Source organism: Lepus europaeus, chromosome 9 (assembly GCF_033115175.1).
Source record: "Lepus europaeus isolate LE1 chromosome 9, mLepTim1.pri, whole genome shotgun sequence".
NCBI lineage: Eukaryota > Metazoa > Chordata > Mammalia > Lagomorpha > Leporidae > Lepus > Lepus europaeus.
The window spans coordinates 99,309,870-99,335,358 of NC_084835.1; positions in this window are offsets into that span (position 1 = coordinate 99,309,870).

Consider the following 25,489-nt stretch of genomic DNA (forward strand, 5'->3'; position numbering starts at 1 on the left):
GCTATTTTCTTGGCCTTGCTTCCTGTCAGTCTCCCCTTCATTCACTGTGTTTTAGCCACACTGGCTGCCCTTCTTTCCTTTCGTCCCCAATGCCATCTGCCTCAAGAAGGGATTTCCTGCCCGGCAGCCTGACCTGAGCCTGTTTTGCTCTCTCTGGAGTCCTCAGCACCTGCCCCAAAGCATCATCTTATAGTGCACCCGTCAAACTCACTTCCTCTGTGCATTCTCCCTATGACTTGGCAATGATCTTCCTGATGCTGTCCTGACCGTTGTACTTGCCTTCTCACTCATGAGACATGATCTGCTTTCTCTTATTTAAGAGAAACAGCTGGTTTGGTTCTGGTCATCCCATGGATGATGACTTCCCTGAGGCTGAGGGCTGTTTTGTTCTTGAAGACCCTTCATATGGCCTCCTCTAAAGAATTCTCTTTTGGGGCTGGTGCTGTGTTGTAGAAGGTTAAGGTTCTGTCTGCTGTGTCAGCATCCTTGTAGGTCCTGATTCGAGTCCTGGCTACTTCACTTCTGATCAAGCTTCCTGCTGATGCACCTGGGAAAGCACCAGAAGATGGTCCAAGTACTTGGGACCCTGCACCCATGTGGGAGACCCAGAAGAGGCTCCAGGCTCCTGGCTTTGGCCTTGTCCAGCCTCGGCTATTGTGGCCATCTGGGGAATGAACAAGCAGATGCAAGATTCTCTCTCTCTCTCTCACTTTCCCCTCCTCTCTCTTTCTCCTTCTCTCTTTATAGCTTTGCCTTTCAAATAAATAAATAAACATATAAATACATAGTTAAAATAAAAAGAAAGAAATAATGAGAACAATCTGACATAGAGTGGTAGGGGACTGTTCATACTTTTTATTTTCTTTTTTTAAAGAGAAATCTCTTTTGGATTCTGTTAGTTTGCATTTGCCTCTTCATTGAACTAGGAGAGGGGCTGCAGAGGGATTGAGGCTCTTAGATAGTTCTGATGATGCATAGTATATTATTTATATGACATTCCAAAAGGGCAAAGCTGTAGGGCTGGAGAATAGAGCAATGGTTGCCAGTGGCTAAGTGCAAGGGAGAGGTTGACTACAAAGAGACAGTATGAAGGGATCCTGGGGATGAGGGAAGTGCGCTACATCTGTTGTGGGGGTCCATCTGGGACTCTGTGTTTGTTAACATTCATAGAACTATCCAGCAAAACAGAACAGTTTACTGTTCTAAAATAATTTTAGAAAATACACAAAAAGCCAGAATGCTGCTTAACCCATTAAAGTGTTTAATAAATGTTTCTATTACTAAGAGGTTAAAAGCCTACTTTGCAAGAAACGAGGTACATACCAAAGGCAAAATTTTATTCACTTATAGAGTATTAAACAAAGTATAGGATTGTTTTCAAAAATATTTTCTGAAACCGCACATTCTGAAATATGCAGTTGTTTTCATATTTCATTGGGATGACACATTGCCTTTTTCAGACAGTAAAAGAAAAATGATGTGAACAATGCACCTAACTGCTAATTACTTTAAATAACCCCAAAGAAAAAGTGTTTCAGTTTTAAGAAAGAGGTTCTGATGTCCACAATGACACGCTTTCATTATTATACATGTGCAAAAACTAAAACTGGAAATACACACATACATATAAATAACTATTCCCTCACTTTCAGGGCTAACACATATAAAAGGAATAGAGTTCTATTTGTGTTATGCACTTTTGTATTCATTAGTTCTTATTATAATCCCATGAGCCAAGCAAAATTGCCCTATTTTGTAGATGAAAGCTATGAGACCTGGGGTGAAGCGACTTGAGGATCACTGGGCTGGTTAGTGGTTGGGCTGGACCCCATCTGTGTCTGTCTGGCTCAGATGATGACTTTTTGTGGACACACAATCCCCTGGCTGTGCAAATGGAAGGCAGCCAAGAGCTCAGCTCACAAGAGAGGGCTCCAGCGTGACGAGTAGCAGTTCTGTCAAGTCTGGCACCTGCGGAGGACCTCTGTCCAGCCGGGAGACCTATACCCCCAGTGTTTGGCCCCTTAGTGGCCTCAGTTTGGTGGTCCTTGTGAGGAAAAACCTGTCACTTTACAAAGCCACGGCGGTGGGGCGGGGATCGAAGGACTGCCCTTCCTCGGCGGCTGTGCCAGCACAGAAACAAACAGCCTCATAGGGGGTGTGCTGTCAGGAAGATAAATGCTGTCTCATTGATTCTCCCACTGAGGAGCTTGTTGAAATGGCAGCTGCTAGACTGAAAGGCTTTGAAGACAGAACCCAGGAGTCCAGTTCCAGCCTCTCTTGCAGCATTGACTAGCAACTCAAACTCACAGGACACATTAAATCCCTGTCATGGACTAGAACGGAAGTGACACACATGAATGACAAACTCTTTCCAGGGAGATCTCAGAAGGTTGCCAGTACTGAGATCCTTCTGGATACTCCCCACCATGGAACACACACCCACCCTTCCTGGTATTTCACCAGGTGACTTGAAATCCTGACCGACAGTGAAGTCAGAGACGGGGAGAATGTGAAGTCTGCCCCTTGGCTGTGCATGGCAAAAGGCCAAGGACTTCATGTCTAAAGGGATGAATGGGTACACACACCTGTATATGCAACCGGCTTTGGTTTTATTGTATTAGGTGATGGCATCACCCCATCCCTCTCACCAACTCCCCCTCTGTGTCACGGCCCTGTGTTTCCTGTGGCTCACACCCAGTCCTCAGAGGGTGGGGACTAAGAAAATGACCCCCTTGAGTCTTTCCATAGCAAGAAAATGGTGTGATGCTGTTTCTAAGTGGGGGTTGGGGTTAGGTAGATGGGAGCATCTCCACCCTGGCCATGCCACCGGCTGAGGAGCCTCATGCAGTGACAAATCTCTCCACCAGGTGGCACTCACAGTTTACCTTTATTTTTGTTTCTATTGAGGGAAAAATTTGCTCTAGTGCCACTCTCAGGGTACACATGACTTAGACTTCTCAATTCATGTACTGATTTCATGTATTGTCAAGTTTTGGGTTCGATTGTGTTTTGTACAATTACAACTTATTCTTTTCCCCGGGGAAGAGGATAGTGTATCCTGAGAGGGGAGGCTTGTTTTCATCATATATACCCATGTGTATACACACACACACACACTGCACCACAACTGCTCTAGGGCCATGCATGCTCTGGCCATGGTTTCTCTTTTCCAGTTTTCCTTATGGCCTGCCTTACTGCTCCTTCCCTGTTCCTCTTTAGGGTCAGAACAGTGGGACAAGTTGACATTCTCTTTACTAGAACATGGCCTAGGACCTGCTCTTGAGTACTCATGTCCATTGCATCATGGCTGAGACTTGGACTGGCAGCCTCAAAAAATGCTCACCCGCCTGTCCAGCTTAGAGATCAAAGTCCAGAGGAAAAATGCTGATGGTGGACTTGTCTTTGAGGGAAGGGCATGTGTCTGAGGTGTGCTTGCTGGATTGGACATGGCGGTTCTCCCTGGGGAGGCTGTCTGTAAGGACGAGCTGACTAAGGCTTTTGGAAGTATCACAGTGATGTGATTGGACATAATCCAGTTATTAGAGTTTAAGGAAAGGTCTCCTCAAAGTCTACTTGGAAAGTAAGAAATGTAGTCACTTTAGTAACACACAAGCTAATCTCTTCTAGGTCATTTTGTCAATACATTTTCTTTGAGAGTTCCTAAGAAAGCCTATCCCCAAGTGCTGGGAGATTCAGGGAGGCCCAGGGCCACAGCCCAGGTCAGGCCCTGATAGAGTCATGGCACTGAGGAAGGGTGGGAATAGACGTGCTCGGGAAGCTGGGAGGAGCCGAGTGGGAGACGTGTGGTTGTAGACTTGTGCATCCACTCATGGCTGGGGCTCAGCCGGTTAGCGCCTTCAGTAACAATGCACTAAAAAAACAAAAAGTAGGCCGGCGCCGTGGCTCAACAAGCTAATCCTCCGCCTTGTGGCGCCGGCACACCGGGTTCTAGTCCCAGTCGGGGCACCGATCCTGTCCCGGTTGCCCCTCTTCCAGGCCAGCTCTCTGCTGTGGCCAGGGAGTGCAGTGGAGGATGGCCCAAGTGCTTGGGCTCTGCACCCCATGGGAGACCAGGAGAAGCACCTGGCTCCTGCCATCGGAACAGCGTGGTGCACCGGCAATAGTGCGCCAGCCACAGAGGCCATTGGAGGGTGAACCAACGGCAAAAGGAAGACCTTTCTCTCTGTCTCTCTCTCACTGTCCACTCTGCCTGTCAAAAAAAAAAAAAAAAAAAAAAGTAATGTCAGTGAGAGAAACTGACATCTTGAGATTTGATTATTGTTTTTAGCCCTGGTCTATACTACTGAGGAACAGTGGTTTTTCTGCATACTACTTGTTGAATTCTTTATTTAGTGGAGGATGAAGCTCTTGTGATTATAAAGTAAATTTGAAGTATGACATTGCAAAAATTAAAAGACAACTAGGAAGGGGGGAGGATGGGAGAGAGGAAGTATCAATGTGTTCTTATAAGTGTGTATATGAAATACATGAAATCTGTTCCCTTTATATAAATAAATAATTTAAAAATTCTGTTTAATGCGAAGACCAGGTCCCAGTCAAATCCCAGTTCTTTACTACATGGATGATGGTGGCCCTGAAGCTGAACAAAATGAGTGATTTTTAAAGCAGCAACTATTTCCATTCTTATTCGGTACTGAGAGTGACCTCATTCATTCAACAGTTATTTATGTGGAATTTTCATTGTGCTGCATGTTTTATGGGAAATGAAGATATAGCAGGCAGAATGGTTCTCTCTAGAGCTTTGATGTTAGGAGGGAAGATAAGAACAGAGAAGATAACTACAATATCAGAGAGAAAGTCGAAAGCTCTATGGTGAGTATAGAGAATTAGTATAGGAATCAAGTGCAGGAGAAAAGTCACTTTTAACTGGGGGTTTAATGGCAAAATATGTTCATCCTGTAAAAATAATGGGGAGAGTAGGAAATGGGAGGCAGACAAGAACAGAAAGAAAAGACTGAATGGAGAACTCAGCACAGAAAAAGGACTAGAGAAGAAAGTTTAGGGCAGGGACATGGCAGGCAACCTCGCAGGGCAGGTTACAGAGCTTGAGTTCACCAGGAATTGTATACTTGAAAAAAGATTTATTATCCCAAACACAGAGTGACAAAAGGTGGGGGAGAGAGAGAGAGAGAGACAGACAGACAGAGAGAGATTGGTTTTCCATCCACTGGTTCCCTTCCCAAATGCCTTCAACAAGCCTGGGCCAGGCTGAATCCAGGAGTCAGCAACCGACCTGGGTCTCCTACACAGGTGATGGGAGCAGAAGTACCTGGGCTGTCCTCTCCTAGCTTTCCAGATGCATCATTGGGAAGCTGGATCACAAGCAGAGCAGCCAGGTCTTGAACTGGCCCTCTGATGTGAGATGTGGGTGTCCATAGCGAGGGCTTAACCCGCTGCACTGAATTGCTGGTCCCATGAAGTTGTATACTTCAGGGTAGATGGATAACTTGCTCTTCAAACAATGTGTCTAATAATGTTAGAACACCATAGCAAGAGAAGATGGAACATAGGGAAAGGGAGGGGCCTGGCTTTAGCCTTTCAAGGCTGCATTTTTGGCTCCAGAATGAATATGGCTTTGTACATTGGCACATATTTTTATAACTCTAGAAATTACAAAAATCCCAAAAGAAAAATGAGAAAATAGAAGCCCAGGGATTTCTTTTTTTGCTGCAGTCAAGAGACATGGATAATTCACAGATCCCCAAAAATATTACTTCAAAATGGTTATGCCAGGTAGCCAAGAACAGAAAGAAATGGGGCAGGAAGTGGTGACAAAAGAGAGTTGAATGCGAGTGAAGGGAGCTGTTTCAGAAAGCACCAGCATTTCCTGCAGCTGAGGGGTTTATGCCCCAAAGTGCACTTACTCTGTCCTTAGTTTACAGTAATGGATGCGGCAGGAGTTGTCAGAGGGTTGTGGCACAGTGGAGCAGAGGGTGAGAGTTCAGAAAGAATCTATCTATGAACCTCATTTGTTAGAGTGTATCTCATCTGTGACAACCCATATTGTGTTGTAAGGGTGCGGGCTCTTCAAAAAGTTCATGGAAAATGTATACTAAAAAAATATGCATAGACTTCAAAAATGTTTTTATACCCAAATATCTTTTAATTCTATTTTCCCATGACTGCTTGAAATACCTCTGTGTTTGCTAGACTGCTCTCCTCCCATGAAGAACACTGCTCCTTCCAATAAAGGAACTTCCTATAAATAGCTGGCCCATCGCTTAACTAATAAACTAAAAGAAGTGACACAGCACTAAATTAAGACCAAGGTGCTTTCAGAATAGAAGACGCAAAAGATTATCAAAACTTATCAATGGATACAAAACACTCACCGGAAAAACACTGCCACAAAGTAGAAGAAAATTGCAACCGAATATTTCATTGCAGATTGGAGGAAGAACGTTTACAATACAATCATCTCCAAAAGTAATAGAACTCAAAGAAAATATAAGAACCTCAGGAAAGAGCTAGCAAGATAATATAGTAAGACAGAATATGGGGAATCAGATCTCAGAGGTAGAAAACAAAACGGACATCTGAGAAGTGAACACAAAATACTAGGAAGCATAAGGAACAAACTATTCCATGGAAAACACAATAAAGGATATAGAGGAAAATAGGAGAGAAATTACCACAAAAATGCATTCAGATTTCAATAGAAAATAATGGCAAAGGAGATCCAATATTTGCATAATTGGTGTTTCTGAAGGTGAAAATTTTAAAAATGGGAAAGAAAATATTTAAAACATGTAATTTAATAAAATTTACATGTAAGTGACTTTACTACTACTGTCAAAAGTTTAAATCCATATGATAGAAAATATTGACCTAATAAATTTGTAACATGTCCAGATTTTTTAAAAAAAAGTTTTGTTTATTTGAAGGGAAGAGTGACAGAGGGAGTGGCAAGAGGCATAAAGAGATCTTCCACTCACTGGTTCACTCCTCAAATGACCACAATGGCCCCAGGCTGGATCAGGCCAAAGCCAGAGCCAGGAACTCCACCCAGGGTCCCCACGTGGTTGGCAGGGACCTAAGTACTTGGACCATCTTCAGCTGCCTTCCCAGGCCCATTAGGAGGGAGCTGGTTCCTAAGCAGAGCAGCTGGGACTCAAATTGGCAGTCTAATATGGGATAAGCAACAGCTTAACCTTCTGGGCCATGTACCAGCCCTAGATAAAAAGATTTTAAAACATTTCTCTGGGCAGCTGGAAACAGGATCAAAACACATGTAAAGAAATTAGGCAGGTCTCAAATTTCTCAACAGTAAAATTCCCTGTTGTAAAATAATGATGCAGCACTTAGAAAAACTTCAGAGAAAGAACATATAAGTCAAGAGTTTTCTGTGCAAAATGTCCTTTAAGAGTGAAGGCTGGATTGGGCATTTGGTGTAACAGTTAAGATGCTGCTTGGGACACTGGTCTCCCATACAGGATTGTCTGACTGCACTTCTTTTTTTTTTTTTTTTTTTTTAACTTTTATTTAATGAATATAAATTTCCAGTATACAGCTTATGGATTACAATGGCTTCCCCTTCCCATAATTTCCCTCCCACCCGCAACCCTCCCCTCTCCCGCTCCCTCTCCCCTTCCATTCACATTAAAATTAATTTTCAATTCTCTTTATATAAAGAAGATCAATTTAGTATATATTAAGTAAAGATTTCAACAGTTTGCACCCACATAGAAACACAAAGTGAAACATACTGTTTGAGTACTAGTTATAGCATTAAATCAAAATGTACAGTACATTAAGGACAGAGATCCCACATCAGGAGCAAGCGCACAGTGGCTCCTGTTGTTGACCCAACAAATTGACACTCTAGTTTATGGTACCAGTAACCACCCTAGGCTGTCGTCATGAGTTGCCAAGGCTATGGAAGCCTTCCAAGTTCCCCGACTCTGATCATATTTAGACAAGGTCATAAAAGACAGGGTGAGGATAGTAACCAGTGATCCTAAGAGTGGCATTTACCAGGTCTGAACAATTATACAGCATTAAGTGGGGAAGAGGACCATCAGTACACACAGGTTGGGAGTAGAGCCATTGGTGGTAGAGTAGAGGTTATGATTACAAAGGAATGAGGCCCAAGTGTACTAGACAGGGTCTAGAACAAAGGACAGAGTCATTATTAGAGGAGCTAAGAAAGATGTTGTCTAAGCTACAATTAAGTTTTCTGATTGAGAGGCAAATAGAACCTGATAGAAGGGGCTTGATAATAATCTGGTGGGCTTTAGGCCTTGTAAGTTAAGAGGCCCAGACCTATCTATCTCTTCACATGGCGTATATCCTAAGGGAGGTGTGAACCTCCTAGGGGAAGGCACTCTGTTGACTTTCATTACTTGGCTGGCCTGGGAGGAGAGCTGGCCAGGTAAAGGCAGGGGGCATCTCTAACAAGAAATTTACAGTTCTGCCTGCAATGTTGCTGACCCTACTTGACCATCCCCTCAGCTGCAGTGGTCACTTTGGAAGTTGGGCTGAGTGAAGGGCTTTTCAGCTTGGAGCCAATAAGATCTGTGGCTCTGCACTTCTGATTCTATCTTCCTGCTAGTGAGTGCTTGGGAGGCAGCAGGTGATGGCTCAAGTACGTGAGTCCTGGACACCACATGTAAGATTGGCTTTAAATAGTGGGGAAATTGACTTTGGCCTGGCCCAGCCCCGACAGTAGCAAGCACTTGGGCAATGAAACATTGGCTTTAAGATTTCTCTCTCTCCCTTCTGTCTTTCTTGAAACAAGAAGCCTAAACGTTATGTACAAAAGTTATGAATATGCTGAAATCAAGGAAATGTGGCTTTTAGGAGCCTTTCTGAGGAAATTCGAGAGAATAAACTTTTATTAGGTGAGATGACTACAGAAAGGGATCTTACAACAAGAGGTGGGGAATGCTGCTGAAACTATTTATTCTGGAATTAAGACTAGTACAGAGTTGGGGGTTAGAACAGTACATTTTAAGTCTCACATGTTCTGACAATGTGGGAATGCTACAACTAACAGAAAATTTAGGGATGATTGGAAGGTGAGCAGTGGGGCAGTTTTTCTGATTATTTATCATAATAGTTTAGCTAATGGCTAGTAATTAAAGCTGATAGCATTAGGAAAATTGACATATTTAATCTTACAATGGTAAACATTAAGAAATATTATTTGAAAACAGTTTGTCAAGAAAGAGGAAATGTGCTAATTTTATCACTATTCAAGAGATTAACATATGCTGCCTAGAGAAACAAAGAACCAATAGATTCTAAACAATTATGAATAAAATTTTTAATTAGAATAAATATATACAAAAAAATCAAAGCAAATATACCATGTCGTAAAACAAACTAAAAAAAGAGAAAGCATAAAATGATAGATCTAAGAAAAATGTACTGCTCATACTAATTAAATGAACTCACTTATCAAAAGAAGGGATTTCCGAGTCAATCAGGGAAAGAAGACTAACCATAATTTTTGTGTGAAATATATCCAAACACAGTAGTTCAGTAAAGCTGAAAATAAGAGTCTGGCAAAAGTATACTAAAAGAATGCAAAAATCTCAAAAAAAAATAGACAAGAGTTTGAATATTAGAAATGGTAGAAGTCAGGCAAAAATAAAGAATTAAGGTAAAGAAAGGCAGTTCTATTCTATACTGTGTAACTCCTGAGTCTGCAATAGTTGTGCTTATCTCCATATCAAAAAACATGACTTCCAAGTTTTTACATACAAATTGCAGGAGATAAACAGAAAAGGAGAAACATAAAAAGGAAGAGACTTTTAATTTGCCTCTTTCAGGCTTTCATGGAGCAAGTGAAACATTGAGCTAAGCAAAATAGTATGATATATGGTAGACATGATGGTATAGCTTAAGCTTAATACTCTCAAAATAGAGAATGTGCATTGCCTACGGAGTATTCATAGACAATGGCCATGTACTACCTTGTAGAGAAAATCTCAATACATTCCAGGAAGTCTAAGTAATGCAGACACATTTATGATTCACATTGCAGTAAGAGTAAAATTTAAGAACAAAAGCTGATAATGAAAAGTGCCTTCTAACTTGGAAGCTTTTTTTTTTTTTAAGAAAAAGGTCTCTTATCCAACTACTTAGACAACCTTAGCATATTTGCATAATCAAAATTGTATCAATAATAATTAAAACACACAGCTTCATGCCATTTGACACATAAAATGTAGACAGAGAAGTGTGTAAAGGAAGATTCATAGTTTTAAATATTTGACATTTTAAAAATTTATAATTTTTTTTAATTTGAGAGAGAGGGAGTGCTCCTAAACACTGGTTCACTCCCCAAATTCAAGCAAATTCCCCCGGCTGGACTTGGCACAGAAGCCCAGAGTGAGGAATTTAATCTGGATCTCCCAGGAGGTGGGAGGAATAGAATTACTCAAGCCATGGAGTACTGAGTCCAGGAAGCCTGTGTTAGCAGGAGGCTGAAGTTAGGAGAGCTGGATGTTGAATTCAGGTAGTCCATCCAGTGTGGGATGCAGCTTCTTAACCTGCATCTGAGCCACTAGGCTAAATGCTTACCACACTTTTAAATATTTAGATAATTTTAAAAATGAATAAAATAAGTTATATACCCAATTCAAAAGGTAAAATAATAATAAAATAAATTGAAGCAGAGCATGGAGAAGAAATTTTACATAAAATTATAGAGTACTCAAATGGAAACCTGAAAATCAACTAAGACTATGGTCCAGAAGCTGGTGCTCCTTCAAAAGAAAGAACATAGAAAGTAACATTAAAAAAAAGTAATGGTGTCTTTTTAGTAAAGAGATGGGTAATGCAAATACATAGTATAAGGAAATGGTGGAGGCAAAGAACTGCTAAATCATAGGGAAATTTTAAATCTAGTCATGTTTTGTCCAACTTTGTGTAAACAATTTTGAAAAATTTAACTCACTTGTTTTCTTGGGAAAATATAATTTATCCAAGCTGACCTTGGAAGAGATAAACATAATTATACTCATCTGGACAGAAAAAATAGATAAACTCACCAGTTTCAGTTTGATAACATGAAGGAATTCAATCAAACCTTTAAAGAACATTTCACCCAGTCAAGAGCAAAGAAGGAATACATCCATTTGTATGAAATAAGTAAGCTATTGCTATCAAAAACTTGTACAGATTGTGCCAGAAAAGAAAGTTACAAATTCCACAAGTGGAGATTTCTGTGAATATCCTAAATAGATCATTAGTAAGCAGACTTCAGTACTACATGAAAAGATCCATATATGTGAACGAATAGGTTCTATTTTAGGACTAAAATATCCCAGTGTTAAGATACAAAATAATCTGCCATAAAAATTGATGGGTAAAAAATAGACCTTAAATTTATAGATAAAATTGAACATTCATTACTGCTCGGTCTTCAACATGATAAAATCTTAGCCTGACATCAACACCATGGTTATGGAGGGAAACATCAGAGATATCTCCATGGAAGTCAAGAATTAAACACGGAAGTGTAACATAACTATCATGCAATGTTATATTGCTGGTACGAGTCAATGCTTTTGGAAAAGACACAGAAATTACAAATACAAGAATGGAGATTAAACTTACAAAAGTTTGAAGGTGATGTGATGAATAATCTACACTAATTAACAGAAATGTGCAACAAACAGTAAGAAAATTCATTAAGATAGAAGGCAATGTATACAAAGCTAGAGCTTTCATATATACAAACAACTGCCAGCCAGAAAATACAAGGGAAGAAGTACTCGATTTACAAGAGCAACTATAAAGAAAAATATCTGTGAATAAAGATGCTAATAAATATACATGACCTATAGGAAGAAAACTTTAAAATTGTCCTAGGAGAAACAAAGAACCGTTGAACAATTGCAAAGAGATGTGGTAGCACATTGCATCTATTTGCGGTACCTGGCATAAATATTTGAATCTAAATTGTATGATGAGTTAGGTACATTAAAGTTATTTTCTTGCTCACGCAGCACTATAAGGCATGTAACTGTTACTGGAAGGTGGCTGTCCATGATGAAGGGACCCATACTCATTTCATCTTGTTGATTTTCTATCCAGTAGAAAGGCCTTGTCATCTCCTGCAGCTCACAGAAGGGGGAGAGGTAGCTAACACCTGTGCTTCGCTTCTGCTGGTAAAAATGTGTCACATGACCCACCTAGCTCAGTACAGAAATGGCTGGGACATGTATGTAGTCCCTAGCTGGATGGTCACACTTTACCAGGAGTCTTGGAACTGTTTCCTCAGTCAGCTGTCTTTATCACCTATATAACCTTGTCGAGGCAAACTCACCATTATAAAAATACTAATTCTCTTTTATTAATATTTCAATTTAATGTAATTCAAATTACTGATGGTATTTTGATAGAGACAAGGTGCTTTTAAATTTTATACAGGAAACTAAAATATAAATATAGCCAAGAATATTCTGAACAAAGAAGATAAGTGAGGGGGTCAATGACTTTGCCATGTATTAAAGCATCATTACTAAGTCATAATGAATAAAATAGCGAGATATAAGTGCATTAATTGATTAATAGACCAAAGGAAAGTAATTGAAAACTCAGAAACAGTTTAAAATGAATATAAGCAAATTTAGAATATGTTAACTGGGTACCATAAATCGGTGGAGCAAATGTCAGAATAGTAAGCTAAACTAAAAACAGATCAAAAGGTTTAAAAATAAGAAATAAAACCACAAAAATGAAAATTAAAATATTTTACTTTTAAATATTAGTTTGTGAGAGATTTTTTAATTATAATTCAAAATTCATGAAGTTATAAAAACATTTGGCTAGGGGCCAATGCTCTGGCACAGTGGGTTAAAGCCCCCGCCTGAAGTGCAAGCATCCCATATGGGTGCCAGTTCTAGTCCTGGCTGTTCTTCTGATCCAGCTCTCTGATGTGGCCTGGGAAAAGCAGTAGAGGATGACCTAAGTCCTTGGGCCCCTGTACCCACATGGGAGACCTGGAAGAGGCTCCTGGTTCCTGACTCCTAGCTCCTGGCTTCAGATCTGTACAGCTCCAGCCGTTGCAGCCATCTGGGGAGTGAACCAGTGGATGGAAGACCTCTCTCTGTCACTACCTCTCTGTAACTCTGCCTTTAAAATAAATAAAATAAATCTTTTAAAAAAATTTGGTTAATGGGACCAAATTTAAATTTAATTAAACATTTTCTAGTATCTTTCAGACCTAAACAAATTATTAAATTAAAAAAAATAACTATTAATAATAGAACTAGAATAATAGGGCACTTACAAACAAGTTTATGAATGAGCAGGCAATAGCTGCTACATTACAACTACCACCTGGTTGATAGTTTTATCCATTGTTAGATCAGAGATGTAAAAAACTTGAAATACAAATATCAATATTGATGGCATAGAGTATCAGCTATAGGCTTGTGTTACTGAAGATGGAGCAGTACCTATGTTTAATTTGAATCCAAAATGAAAGCTGTCTAATAATTAATCACTGATAACATATTTATATTTTAGAAGATTGCCAGACCAGTCTGTCCATCATTCATTGAAAGGACGAATATTTACTACCAGCTTCTATTATGTGCTTAGTAATAGAGAATGCATGGAACTCCATTTTGTTAATATTTTATACTCACACATACGTGCACATGTGCACCCATACTACACATGAGTATAGCACTTTTTCTTCACATGTGCCTGGGCTAGAAAAGACTAATAATGTCTCCAGCAGGGAGAAATAAATAAGAGCATATTCATGAGTCAGCTTTCTGGTTTTAGTTCTATTGTGAAGGATAATTGTTTGTTACCATATAAAACAGGAAATGCGTTGCCTGCAGTTTTCAGTGTGGGAAAGCAGTATATGTATCTCTTCTGTGAGATGCATTCTCTCCTGATTTACTTCGAATAAATCCAACACAGTATCACTTAATTCAAGGCATTGACTACTTAGTGGACAGAGAGGATTTTGTTTTACCCAAACAAACAGCAAATATTTTCAATAAAAATAACACAGTGGTCCTCACCACTGGGTCTGTCACCTACAACTTTACCCTGGATAATCATAGAAGATAAACTTTTTAAGACATTTCCATCACTGTTTATTTTCATGATGGCGATTGACCTCCAAATCAATTTCCGGTTGTTGCTTTGTTCCCTTCCCGATTACACGCTTGGTCCAAGTCTGTCAATTCTCTCAAAGTGTTATGGATTAAAAACCCTGTCATGGGCAAGCACACCAAGTAATTCTGTTGAAACTTTGCTTAATCACCAAAGAAAAGTGTTAATTGTTGTTTTCTGCCGTAAGTCCTAGCTTGGCTGTGGTTCTCCACTCCAGCAAGTATGAAATGCTGGGTATGACTCTAAAGAGCCATGAACATGGAACTGCTGGCTGTGGTGCTCAGTTGTTTAGTATTTAATTCTAACAGCACAGGTCTTTCAGAAGTGGCTTATAAAAAACTGATTTTATAATGGAAACCTCCAGAAAGAATACAAAAATCATTCTAAACACAAGATAGTCTAGAGATTATTTTTCTACGTGAGGACTCAAAGCAGCCCGAGTGTGGCTGACCTCCTGCTCGTCCTTGCTGGGATGCTGGCGGCCTCATGAGCGGTTGACATGGCCTGCTGCTGAAGGGTTAAACCTATTGGCATGAGTGTCATAGCCCTGCCTAACAGTCCCTTAAGCAAGCCACAAATCTTCCTCGCTCTGCATGACAGTTAATGAACTGTAAAAGTCTTGCACCAATATTTCTACTTCATCTGCAAGCTCGAAGAAGCCAAGTTTGTTTTTCACCCTCGATGAGGACCAATGGCAGTTCTTAGGCAGACAAGGATATTTGTTTGCTTGGATCTCTTTTTTAGTTTAGAGGACGACTTCTGAGTTCGAGAATTTGATTCAGCAAAGCATGGGCTTCTAATGATTCTTGGAATGTTTTAAGTGCCTGGATGTGTTTTACTGGCCTAACACTGTTCCAAGTTCTTCTAACTAACTCTATGAACTTCAGTAAGCTACTTACTCTCTCTGGGCTTATTTCCTCATTCATAAAATGAGGAATGAAATGCTTGGTGCTACCACCTCACAAAATTCCATAGAAAATCAATGAGATGACTACTGCGTTATTTTACTGAGAATTTAAAATGACATGATTAAACATATTAATTTTCAATCTTTAGATCACATTTATCATTTTACAAGATACATATATGCATGCACACATTTATATTTAGTTTTGTATTTTTAGTTTTTATTTTAAAATATTTCAAGTAATGTGGAAAAGTCTAAAGAAGAGTTTAATGGACACACATAGATTTAACAATTTTTAATATTTTACCCTACTTACTCCATATTACATACATACATACACACTGTTTTTCTTGAAAGCAGGAATATTAATGTTATATTAATGATAAGAATCATAAAGTGAGGAAGGAAAGATTTTGCTTTTTTTAAAGATTTATTTATTTGAAAGGCAGCGTTACAGAGACACAGAGGCAGAGAGAGAGAGAAAGAGAGAAAGAGAGAAAGAGAGAAAGAGAGAAAGAGAGAGAGAGAGAGAGAGAGAGAGAAGCCTCCCATCCACTGGTTCACTCCCCAAACAACTGCAATTGCCTGAAATGAGCCGACCTGAAGCCGGGAGCCAGGAGCTTCTTCTAGGTCTCCCATGTAGATGCAGGGACCCAAGGATCCAGGCTATCTTCTACTGCTTTCCCAGGCCATAGCAGAGAGTTGGATCAGAAGTGAAGTAACCAGGACTTGAACCATCACCCATATGGGATTTTGGCTTTACCTGCTACACCACAATGCTGAGCCTAGAAAGAAAGGTTTATGGTTATGTAAGGTGTAAAGTCAATAAAGATAATATTTATATATATGTCAAATAACGGCATCCAAATAGTTTTATACATATATAAAATAATTTTATACATGTTATACATAATATGAATATATGTAATATGCATAAAAATGCTTCCACTTATGAGAGAAAGCATATGGAATTTGCCTTTCTATGTCTGGTTTATTTCACTTAGCATAATGATCTTCAGTTTCACCCATTTTGTTGCAAGTTCATTTCATTCCTTTTTACAGATGAGTAATATTCCATCATTTACCATATTTTCTTTGTCCAGTCATCAGTTGATGGACATCTAGGTTTATTCCGCCTTTTTGTTTTTAGAATTGGCATGCAGTAAACATGGGAGTGGAGGAATCTTTTTCATATGCTGACTTCATTCTTTGGGTATATTCCCAGACGCAGGAGCGTTGGGTCATATGATAGAGCTGTTTTTAGTTTTCTGACGAATCTCTATACTGTTTTCCATAAAGGTTTTACAAAATAGTGTTTGGAAGGAGATTCAGTGTCTTTTTTGTTTTTTTCTGGCTGATCTCTTCCTGGCAGCTTAGACTCTTCAGCTGAGTGTGGTCTCCCCAAGTCCTGGGCCCACAGACACCACCTCTCAGGCTTGGCACCACACAAGCAGGTGCTGCACCATCCAAACGTGAGCATCGTCCCTCAGGGCAGCGAGATCTCGTGATCTCAGAGGGAGCCTTTGGTTCTTGTTACAGTGGTCTTTGCTTCTATAACTTGGCCACCTACTCTGAGGAACTTTAAGCCATTCACAGTGCTTTAAAATTATAAGATGTTATCACCACTAGTAATGATTTTGGGAGGTCAAGACTGTGTCTCCTTATCAAGGACTGTGTCTCCAACCACAGTGGCTGGACATTTACAACTGATAGGCCCTTGGTTACCTCTGAATACATGAGGGAACAAAGGGGATTCTATGAACTGCTCTCAGGGACCACAGCCTGCTGCAGGTTACAATTTGCTTGAGGTCTGGTCTCTCTTGGCCAATCTTGAGTTTGCATCCTGGGAGAATGGGTAAGGCTACTGTAGGTCAATAAATGGAGAAGGAGGTGAACAATGTCGTGAAGTTTGCTGGCCCTGAGTGGAGCCTGGAATTCAGCTAGGTTAGAGGTTACTCAGTAATTCCTTGGTGAATGCTTCTCTGTTCTAGACAAAGCTCACCTAGTCAGCTGGCTTTACCTAGTGCTCCTTTGCACTGCCTTCTCCCCATCAGTGCTGTGTGCCCAGGGAATACCAATTAATCTTCATATTGATCTCAGCAAAGTGCAATCTGAAAGGGAATTGTGTTGGCTGCAAAATCACAAACAGCATTAAGAATCCAAATGTCGGTGAATTGTAGGTGATCCTGCTTTGGATCCTTCGTGCCAGGTCACACCCCAGCTCCCCTCCCCGACATGAGTCACCAGCATGACAACTGGCCCTGGGGAAGGGACCAGGACGGTCTCCTTAGTGGACCCCAAGACAAAGCACATTTTATAGGACTTCCCTCTTCCATCTGACTCTCTCCCCTTTGCATTCCAATCTTCTCCACTCCTTTCTGATCCTAGGGGAGGATTCTTCAGAGTGTGGTGAGGGTGAGCCATTCTCACTTCAAGGATAGGACCACATTAGGGTTTTGACAGACCCTGTGGCTGAAAGTGTACTCTGTGATGGACGATATTATTGCTCCCAAGTTTTTGCTTTCTCTTGCCCTATCAAAGGATCCATGGAAAAATGACAATAAGATAATGTGCATCTTCCATGAACTTTTTGAAGTCCCCTCATACATGCTTACCCATGGCCATGTGAACTGTATTCCTCATGTAGGAGCAGTTTATGTCCCCTCCTGCTTGGCCAACAGAATGTGAGCAGGAGTATCATTTGCCTTGTGTGATCCCACCAGTTCTCCTCTTTCCCTTCTTCCCAGGCATGGCATGTCCCAAGTAAGTCCTGCCCCTTCAGCCTGGATCCCAGAAAGTGAAAACATGGTGAGCAGATTGATTATTATAAGCCACTAGAATTTTGGGTGGTTCTTATTGAAGAAAATTGATATTCCCAAGTATAATATAAAATATTCAAAATATTAGGAATGCCTCCCAACAGTAATTTTGCCTCATAATGTTAATTCATGCTTTATTGGGAATCATTTAATATGAATTCATTTCCAAAATTTGTTTCTTCAGTTTGTTACAGCCCCCTGTTTGGGGATATTCCAAACTTGAGGTTAGGCTCTCTCTTGGGCGATGTTGAAGATGCCGTGGTTATAAACAGAAGGAACTCTCCCTGAAGTCAGGATGTGCAGTGGCTTTCACATGAATCGGGCGTGTGTGATTTTCAGCAGGTGCTTCATTTCTTAAAAGCAGCAGCTTCAACCATACAACTTCAGGTTTGTCTATAAAATGAATCAGATCTGGAGGACCAACACATAATACTCCATTTCCCTACCTATTATATTAGAACCACATTCAGAAATTACATGAGCGGTTTTCAAACAGTTCATGGGAAATGCCTATTGTGAAAAACACTATGCATAAATTACGGATTTTTTAAATTAAAATTAGCTTTTCTTTTAATGCTCCTTTTCCTGAACTTTTTGAAGTCCCATTCTCGATGATGGAGATCAAATTGGTTGTCTTGGGACAAAAGCTCTATGGAGACTCCACCTGCAACTAAAGGACCTGCTCACCTTCCTCTGAATTCACCTTCCCTCTGCTAACTGTGAGCCTGCTCTCACCTCATGGACAGAGCAGGAAAGCATGGGTACTGCCCGCAGACCAGAACTACAGTGAATACGAAGGCTTGTATGTACTGTTGTTTAGCCCAAGATCAAAATGTGCTTAGAATTGAAACACTTTTTCCTCACCCAAGATGCACCTGCTGTCATTCTAGTTTATAAATCTAACCTAAACCCTTTCTCTACTTCATTACTATACATGGGAATTTGGGGAAGAATTTTCAGTCTTGGCCATGCTTTAGAACCAGCTTACAAGCTTTAAAACTCCCTATATCTAGAGTACTCCAAAACCAATTAATCAATTAAATCAGTGTCTCTGGGTTTGGTCTGAGGCATCAGTACTAAGTTCCCCAGGTCCGCAGGTTCCAAAGTCAAGTCAAGGCTGAGAACCATTGGGTCAGAAGAAATACCTTGGAAATGACAATCATTGCCATTGTCTGCTAAGATCAAATGAGTTAGCCTTTCACATAATAAAGCCAGACTTTTTATTTCATGAGAAATAGGTAGAATGTAAAATGTTGGTGGTGACTAAGTGGAGATGTCTACTGAAGGGAACTAATAGTTGCGAACACTTAAATGGCACATGAACCTGCATGCTAATCACTTTACATATATAATCGCATTTTCACAGATGACCATGTTTGTCTCAGCAGTCCCGTGTGTAAGCATTTTCAATAACCACTTACAGAAGAGGAAATTGAGCACAGGTTTGGAGTTAAGTTACTTCATGTAGAACCAGTTCATTAAGAAGTGAAAAACTGGGATTTGAACTCCTGGGTCTCTAACAAATGATGTGCTCCTTTCCATGAATCTCTGGACAGCAAGACAATACTGGTTGCAGCAGCTGGTTGCAACTTAAATAGTGAGCCCTAACACATGTGCCCCGCAGACCCTTGTCTTTGTCTCTGTCAACTAGATTTTGTTCCCTGAAGCCAGAAAGTATGGGAACCATAGCTCAACCAGAAACCTGGGAAGAAAAGAAAAGCCACTATAATCAGTAAAAGCCTAAGGCTGAGGCACTTGTAAGATATCTGAAATCAGGGGTCATAGGAGGATTTAATTTGATAAGAGCCCAAGGAAGGGGTGAGTGGTGTGTCTAATCAGTAAAGGCTGAAGAAGAGAGGAGTACAGTGGGAAAATGGGAAGGGGGGAGTTGCAAGCCAGCTATGCAGAAGTGTGTGCATTTACAGAACACTTCAGCAGTGTATAGTTCAACTCCTCCCTGAGGGAGGAGCAGGGGCAGTAGTATCAGGAACAGGGAGGGGGTAGGCAGGAGTAGTAGTATCTGGAGTAGAGATGGGATAGGCAGGGGTGGTAGACTCTGGGAAAGGCATCTCCATAGTCCTTTGGGGAGCTTCCAAGGAGCACTATTGGGCAGTAAGGAGGAGCTCAGTGAGGAGGAGCTCCCTGCAGACATCTGCCTCTCAGAGTGCCCACCCCCAGGGAGATCAGTACCCAGAGCTGCATAGTTGCACAGAACACACATCCAGCGTGCTGTAGGTCTGGGTGGGGCCAGGACTTTCCATTCCTTTCCATTCCAGGTGATGTTCGTGATGCTGGTTTGAGAACCACTGAGCTGGAGACACCCCTGTGAGGTGGTGAGGAGGGGTCTAATGTTTGGGAAAAAGCTGTTACTGTCCAGCCCAGCTTCCGTGCCTCTTTTGAGCTTGACGGGAGGGGAGTGGGGCTTCTCTGACTCCTGCCAGGCCTCCTGCCCTAGGGCAGCTGTGGCTCCCCCAGCCATTGGAGTCTCTATGTCATCCTGTGCATTAGCAGTGTTAAGGGGTCCTCCTTTCAACTGCAGTCTTCTGATCCCTTACAGAGTAGGAGGAAGGCCTTTAGCAGGACTCAGCCCATGCTTCCACAAAGGGCTTGACCCCTGGAGCCACAGGTCACTGCTGTCACCAGCTCAGGGGGATTCCCTTACCAGGCTGCCTTCTCTGTGGGTGTGGTTCAGGGGCCACCACTTCCTTCCAAGCAGAATTTTACCCTGAACATAGGCAATGCACTTAAACTCCAAAGCCTCTTTCACAGGCTGCTCTCCCCACACCCACGTTCAGAAGGATTACGTAAATGAAACCCCAAGACTGCCTCCAGCACCTCCGAGTTCCCCCAGGCACAAAGGCAGATGACCCCAGCTGGCAATAGCCAGCTCAAGCCTCAAGTGGGCTTCAACTGTTTTGTGTTGCTTTTCTCTGGCTCCCTTCTTACCTCAGTCTCCCCAACTGGGAAAGACACTTGCTTGGTTTTTTATGCACCGAGGGACTATGATGATGCTCACTTAGGCAGCTGCTAGTTAAGAATCATGTTACATTACTGTTCCCCATGCTGTGTCACACACACAACACCCGTATGTCATGGGGTTTGAAAGCAGACGGGGAGCCTGGAGAGGGTAGCCTCAAATGGGAAAGGTGAAATGGCAAATCTGCAGTCTCACTTGTGATGGAATTCCTAACGTGTGGCCTATTGTCCAGTGTTCTCTGCATTTCGGATATGATTAACACAGACAACCTGAAATTAAGACAAAGAAAGAACAGAAGGGTGTATCATCTGTCTCTTCCAGTGTGGAATTGATGACTTGTGCCAATGTTGCATAAGCCTCCAAATGTTTAGGAACAAGAGGTATGAGGATGGGTGAGGCCAGGCTGCTCTACAGAGCTGCAGCCACACCTCTGATGTTCAAGGACTGCCCATGCAGGAGCAGGTGTTTGCTTCCAGCTGGGTTTTTTGCCCTTTTCCCATACAGAGAAATAAAATGATGGATATAACGGGCTCAATTCTCCACAAGACAGGGAACATCTAAGTCCTATTCCAGCTCTACCATGTCAGTAAGAAAAGCATCAGTGGCTCCATTTTCAGCAGCCAAAGCAGAGTTTTGGAGAGGATGGGAAACTTAATCAAGTGCAAAGATAGTGAGTTGCGTGGGCCTGGATGGTATAGAGCCCTTTGCTGCTATTCCTGTTGCCTTATGTGTCCCTCAATCTGTCTTCCTTTTCCTAACTGGCTCCAGGTTCTTTAAACTGTCCTGACTTCTCTCAGAATTCCCCAAATCCAATTTTCCTGCCCACTGCTTCTTCGTCTTCTTGGGGCTATCCCTCTGAATTGAGAATCAGTGTTGTTCATGCCTGCCTCTTTAGTGGTGATACGCAGGCATGCGAAGAATGACCGGGGGAATACAGCCTCAGAGAGGAGAGGAGAGGGGAAGGCATGTAGAGCAGAGTCCCCCTGGGCCAAGAAACTCTTCCTCTAGCAGACTGCGCAGGGAGAAAGAGTTGCAATGTTGCAGAGGAACTTGCCGGGAAAGAGGAAGGCAGGCAGTGGGGAGCACATACCTTGTGGCTTCTGTTTTCCTTGGGTAATTAGAGGCATCGTTTCATGTAGCATCTCCTTTTAGGTCTCATTCCATTGGAATTGCTGTCATTAGCTTGTGCCAGTGGTTTTTCTTTTTAAAGATTTATTTATTTATTTGAAAATCAGAGTTACATAGAGAAGGAGAGGCAAGAGAGAGAGAGAGAGAGAGAGAGAGAGAGAGAGAGAGAGAGAGAGAGAGGTCTTCCATCTGCTGGTTCACTCCTCAATTGGCTGCAATGGCTGGAGCTGTGCTGATCCAAAGCCAGGAGCCAGGAGCTTCTTCTGGGTCTCCCATGCAGGTGCAGGGCCTCAAGGACTTGGGCCATCTTCCACTGCTATCCCAGGCCACAGCAGAGAGCTGGATCAGAAGTGCAGCAGCCAGGGGGCTCTTGAACTGGTGCCCAAATGGGATGCCAGCACTGCAAGCCAGGGATTCACCCACCATGCTGCAAGGCCAGCCCCAGCAGTGTTTTGTTTCAAGACTGGCTTTTGCAGGTTCCTTGCCACACTCCATGGAAGGGAGGTCCTGGGCTGAGATTTCCGAATCCTGATGTTTCCTCAGTGTTACACCCTCTGAGGGAACAAGACCACACAGCTTCTCTCATAGAACCTATCAAGAGACTTGGAGGAGTTTTGTTTGTTTGTTTGTTTGTTTCATAAGCACGATGAAGTACAAGCTTACCAGACAATTCTAGGAGGAGAGGCAGTATACCCAGATGATTAATGAGTTACTTGTTAATAATGAACTTTTCTTAAATCTAGCTTTTTGAATAAAAAATTCTAAAATGTATTAAATATTTTACTGTCTCTAGAGGACACTAAACGTAAATGGATGTTTTTAGGTCCATCTGTGGATCAGAATCCTCCTATAGCCACCAATAGGCTGGCTGTGAACCTGGGGGTGCTTCAAGGAAGGATGATGGTCCAAGGATCAGGAATCTTCTCTGTGTTGACTCAAGGCTAGGAAGAAGTATCATTTAGCTCTTGCGTCAGTGTTTTGTAGTTTTTCTGTCTTTTCTTGTTGGGCATGCTCTGTGCTGTGTATAGCTACATCTTTTCTTCTTTTCTTTTCTTTTTTTTTTTTTTTTGACAGGCAGAGTTAGTGAGAGAGAGAGAAAGAGAAAGGTCTTCCTTTCTGTTGGTTCACCCCCCAAATGGCCACCATGACCAGCGCACTGCACTGATCCGAAGCCAGGAGCCAGGTGCTTTTCCTGGTCTCCCATGTGGGTGCAGGAGCCCAAGCACTTGGCCATCTTCCACTGCCCTCCCAGGCCACAGCAGAGAGCTGGACTGGAAGAGGAGCAGCCAGGACTAGAACCCGGTGCCCTAACCGGGACTAGAACCCGGGGTGACGGCGCCACAGGTGGAGGATTAGCCAAGTGAGCCACGGCGCCAGCCTGTGTATAGCTACATCAACCAACAACAATACATGTTACAAACTTTAATGACAAATTATTTTTAGAAAAATATTTTCTTGTTGAAAATTTTCATGGGTTTTATGACTTTTCTTTAAGCAGTTACCACCATAGACGCCATCTGAAAAATTGTTTACAGACCATGCTTGGTGATGGTGTAAATTTTTAATTGCTTTTCTTTTGGTATAAACAGGTGGGGGTGGCTATTTTCTTCAAATTTTACTAGAGTTCAATGCCAGTAATTGATTCTGTAATGAGTCCTTCTAGAAGCAATATAAGTGAGCATTCTTACATATGGATTTAATTGGAATTTAATAGGACAGTGTGTACCAAGTAAAAGCAATGTGATCCTAAAAGCATATTTACTGAAGATTAACCACCATGGAGATACAAATCTATTATGTAGAATCCTCAATAAATATTTTTAGAACATTAAATCATGTGTAAATATGGTGTATTGCTTCAAGCAAATCTAGATCTTCAGTTTCATTTGTTATTCTTCCTCCTAAATAAACAGAGTAGTTTACTATAACTAAATTCATTTTCATCTTCTCAATTTGTTCAGCAAATTTTAGGGTCAGGGAAAAAATTCTCCATTTAATGTAAAGCAAACTTTCTCAGCCAGTAAGTCTATGGAAGGACATGGGAATCTGCAGTTTTGACAAATTTCTGGGTGGCAGTGTTGGTCTTGGGCTACACTATGAGAAACACTGATGGGTTTAAGATTAAAGGCAGACTTTGGTTCCCTGTGCCCTAATTTAATGTCTGATCTTAACTAAACTCTGACATAATAGTTAAAAGTTTGCCTTTGTCACACTGTCCACATTGAGAAGTCTGAGTTTTTTTTATTTATAAAAAGGGAACAAACTTCATGTATTTCATATATACAGTTTTAAGAGCATAATGGCACTTCTTACCCTGCCCTGCCTCTCTCCCTCCCTCCCTCCCTCCCACCTTCCCTCCTTTTCTTTTTTTTACTTTTAATTTTACAATGACATACTTTTAATTTTCTTATAATCACAAGCTTAATCCTCCACTAAATACAGAATTCAACCTTCCCTTCAATCTGATGTAGTTCTGTGATGGCTTACTCAATATAATACAGAAGTCATGTTTTCCCAGGATTGGCAACTTCTACCTCCTCCCTTTGTCCCCCCAGCGTTGAGATGCTCATGGAGAAGAATTAGGGCCAGTGATAAGATAGCCTTGGCTGAGGTCCCAGGCAATGAGTACCATCTTTAAAGACAAAAATATTGACCATTCTGGAAGTCAAGTTGCACCAACTTGCACAACATGGAGCAGACAAGCCATTCCTGCAGAGCCCTGCCCAAATTGCAACCGTATTAATAACATTGACTAGTGTATGCTAATACTAACTGATAGAATTAAAAAGGAGAGATTGATCCAACATGCGAAGTGGGATACACAGCAGACTCATAGAGTGGTAGATATCCTAAATAGCACTCTGGCCTCAGAATCTGCCCTTAAGGCATTCAGATCTGGCTAAAATCTCATGAGAGTATTTCAGGCATGGAAAGCCAAGATATTCTGAAAAAAACAAAAACAAAAACAAAAACAAAAAAAAAAACCTAAATGAAAGATCTCTGTGAGTGAGATCCCAGTGGAAAGAATGGGCCATCAAAGAAGGAGATATCTTTCTCTGAAGGGAGGAGAGAACTTCCAGTTTGACTATAACATTGTCTAAATAAGATTGGAGTTGGCGAAGTCAAGAGGCTTCCACAGCCTTGTCAACTCATGACAAAAGCCTTGGGTGATTACTGACATCATAAATAAGAGTGTCAATTGTTAAATCAACAACAGGAGTCACTGTGCACTCACTCTCCACGTAGGATCTGTCCTTAATGTGTTATACTATGTGAATTAACGGTGTACCTACTACTCAAACAGTACTTTACACTTTGTGTTTCTGTGTGGGTGCAAACTGTTGAAATCTTTACTTAGTATATACTAAATTGATCTTCTGTATATAAAGATAATTGAAAATGAATCTTGATGAAGAATGGGATGGGAGAGGAAGTGAGAGATGGGATGGTTGTGGGTGGGAGGGTGGTTATGGGGGGTGGGGGGAAGCCTCTCTAACCCAAGTGTTGTACTTTGGAAATTTATATTTATTAAATAAAAGTTAAAATAAATAA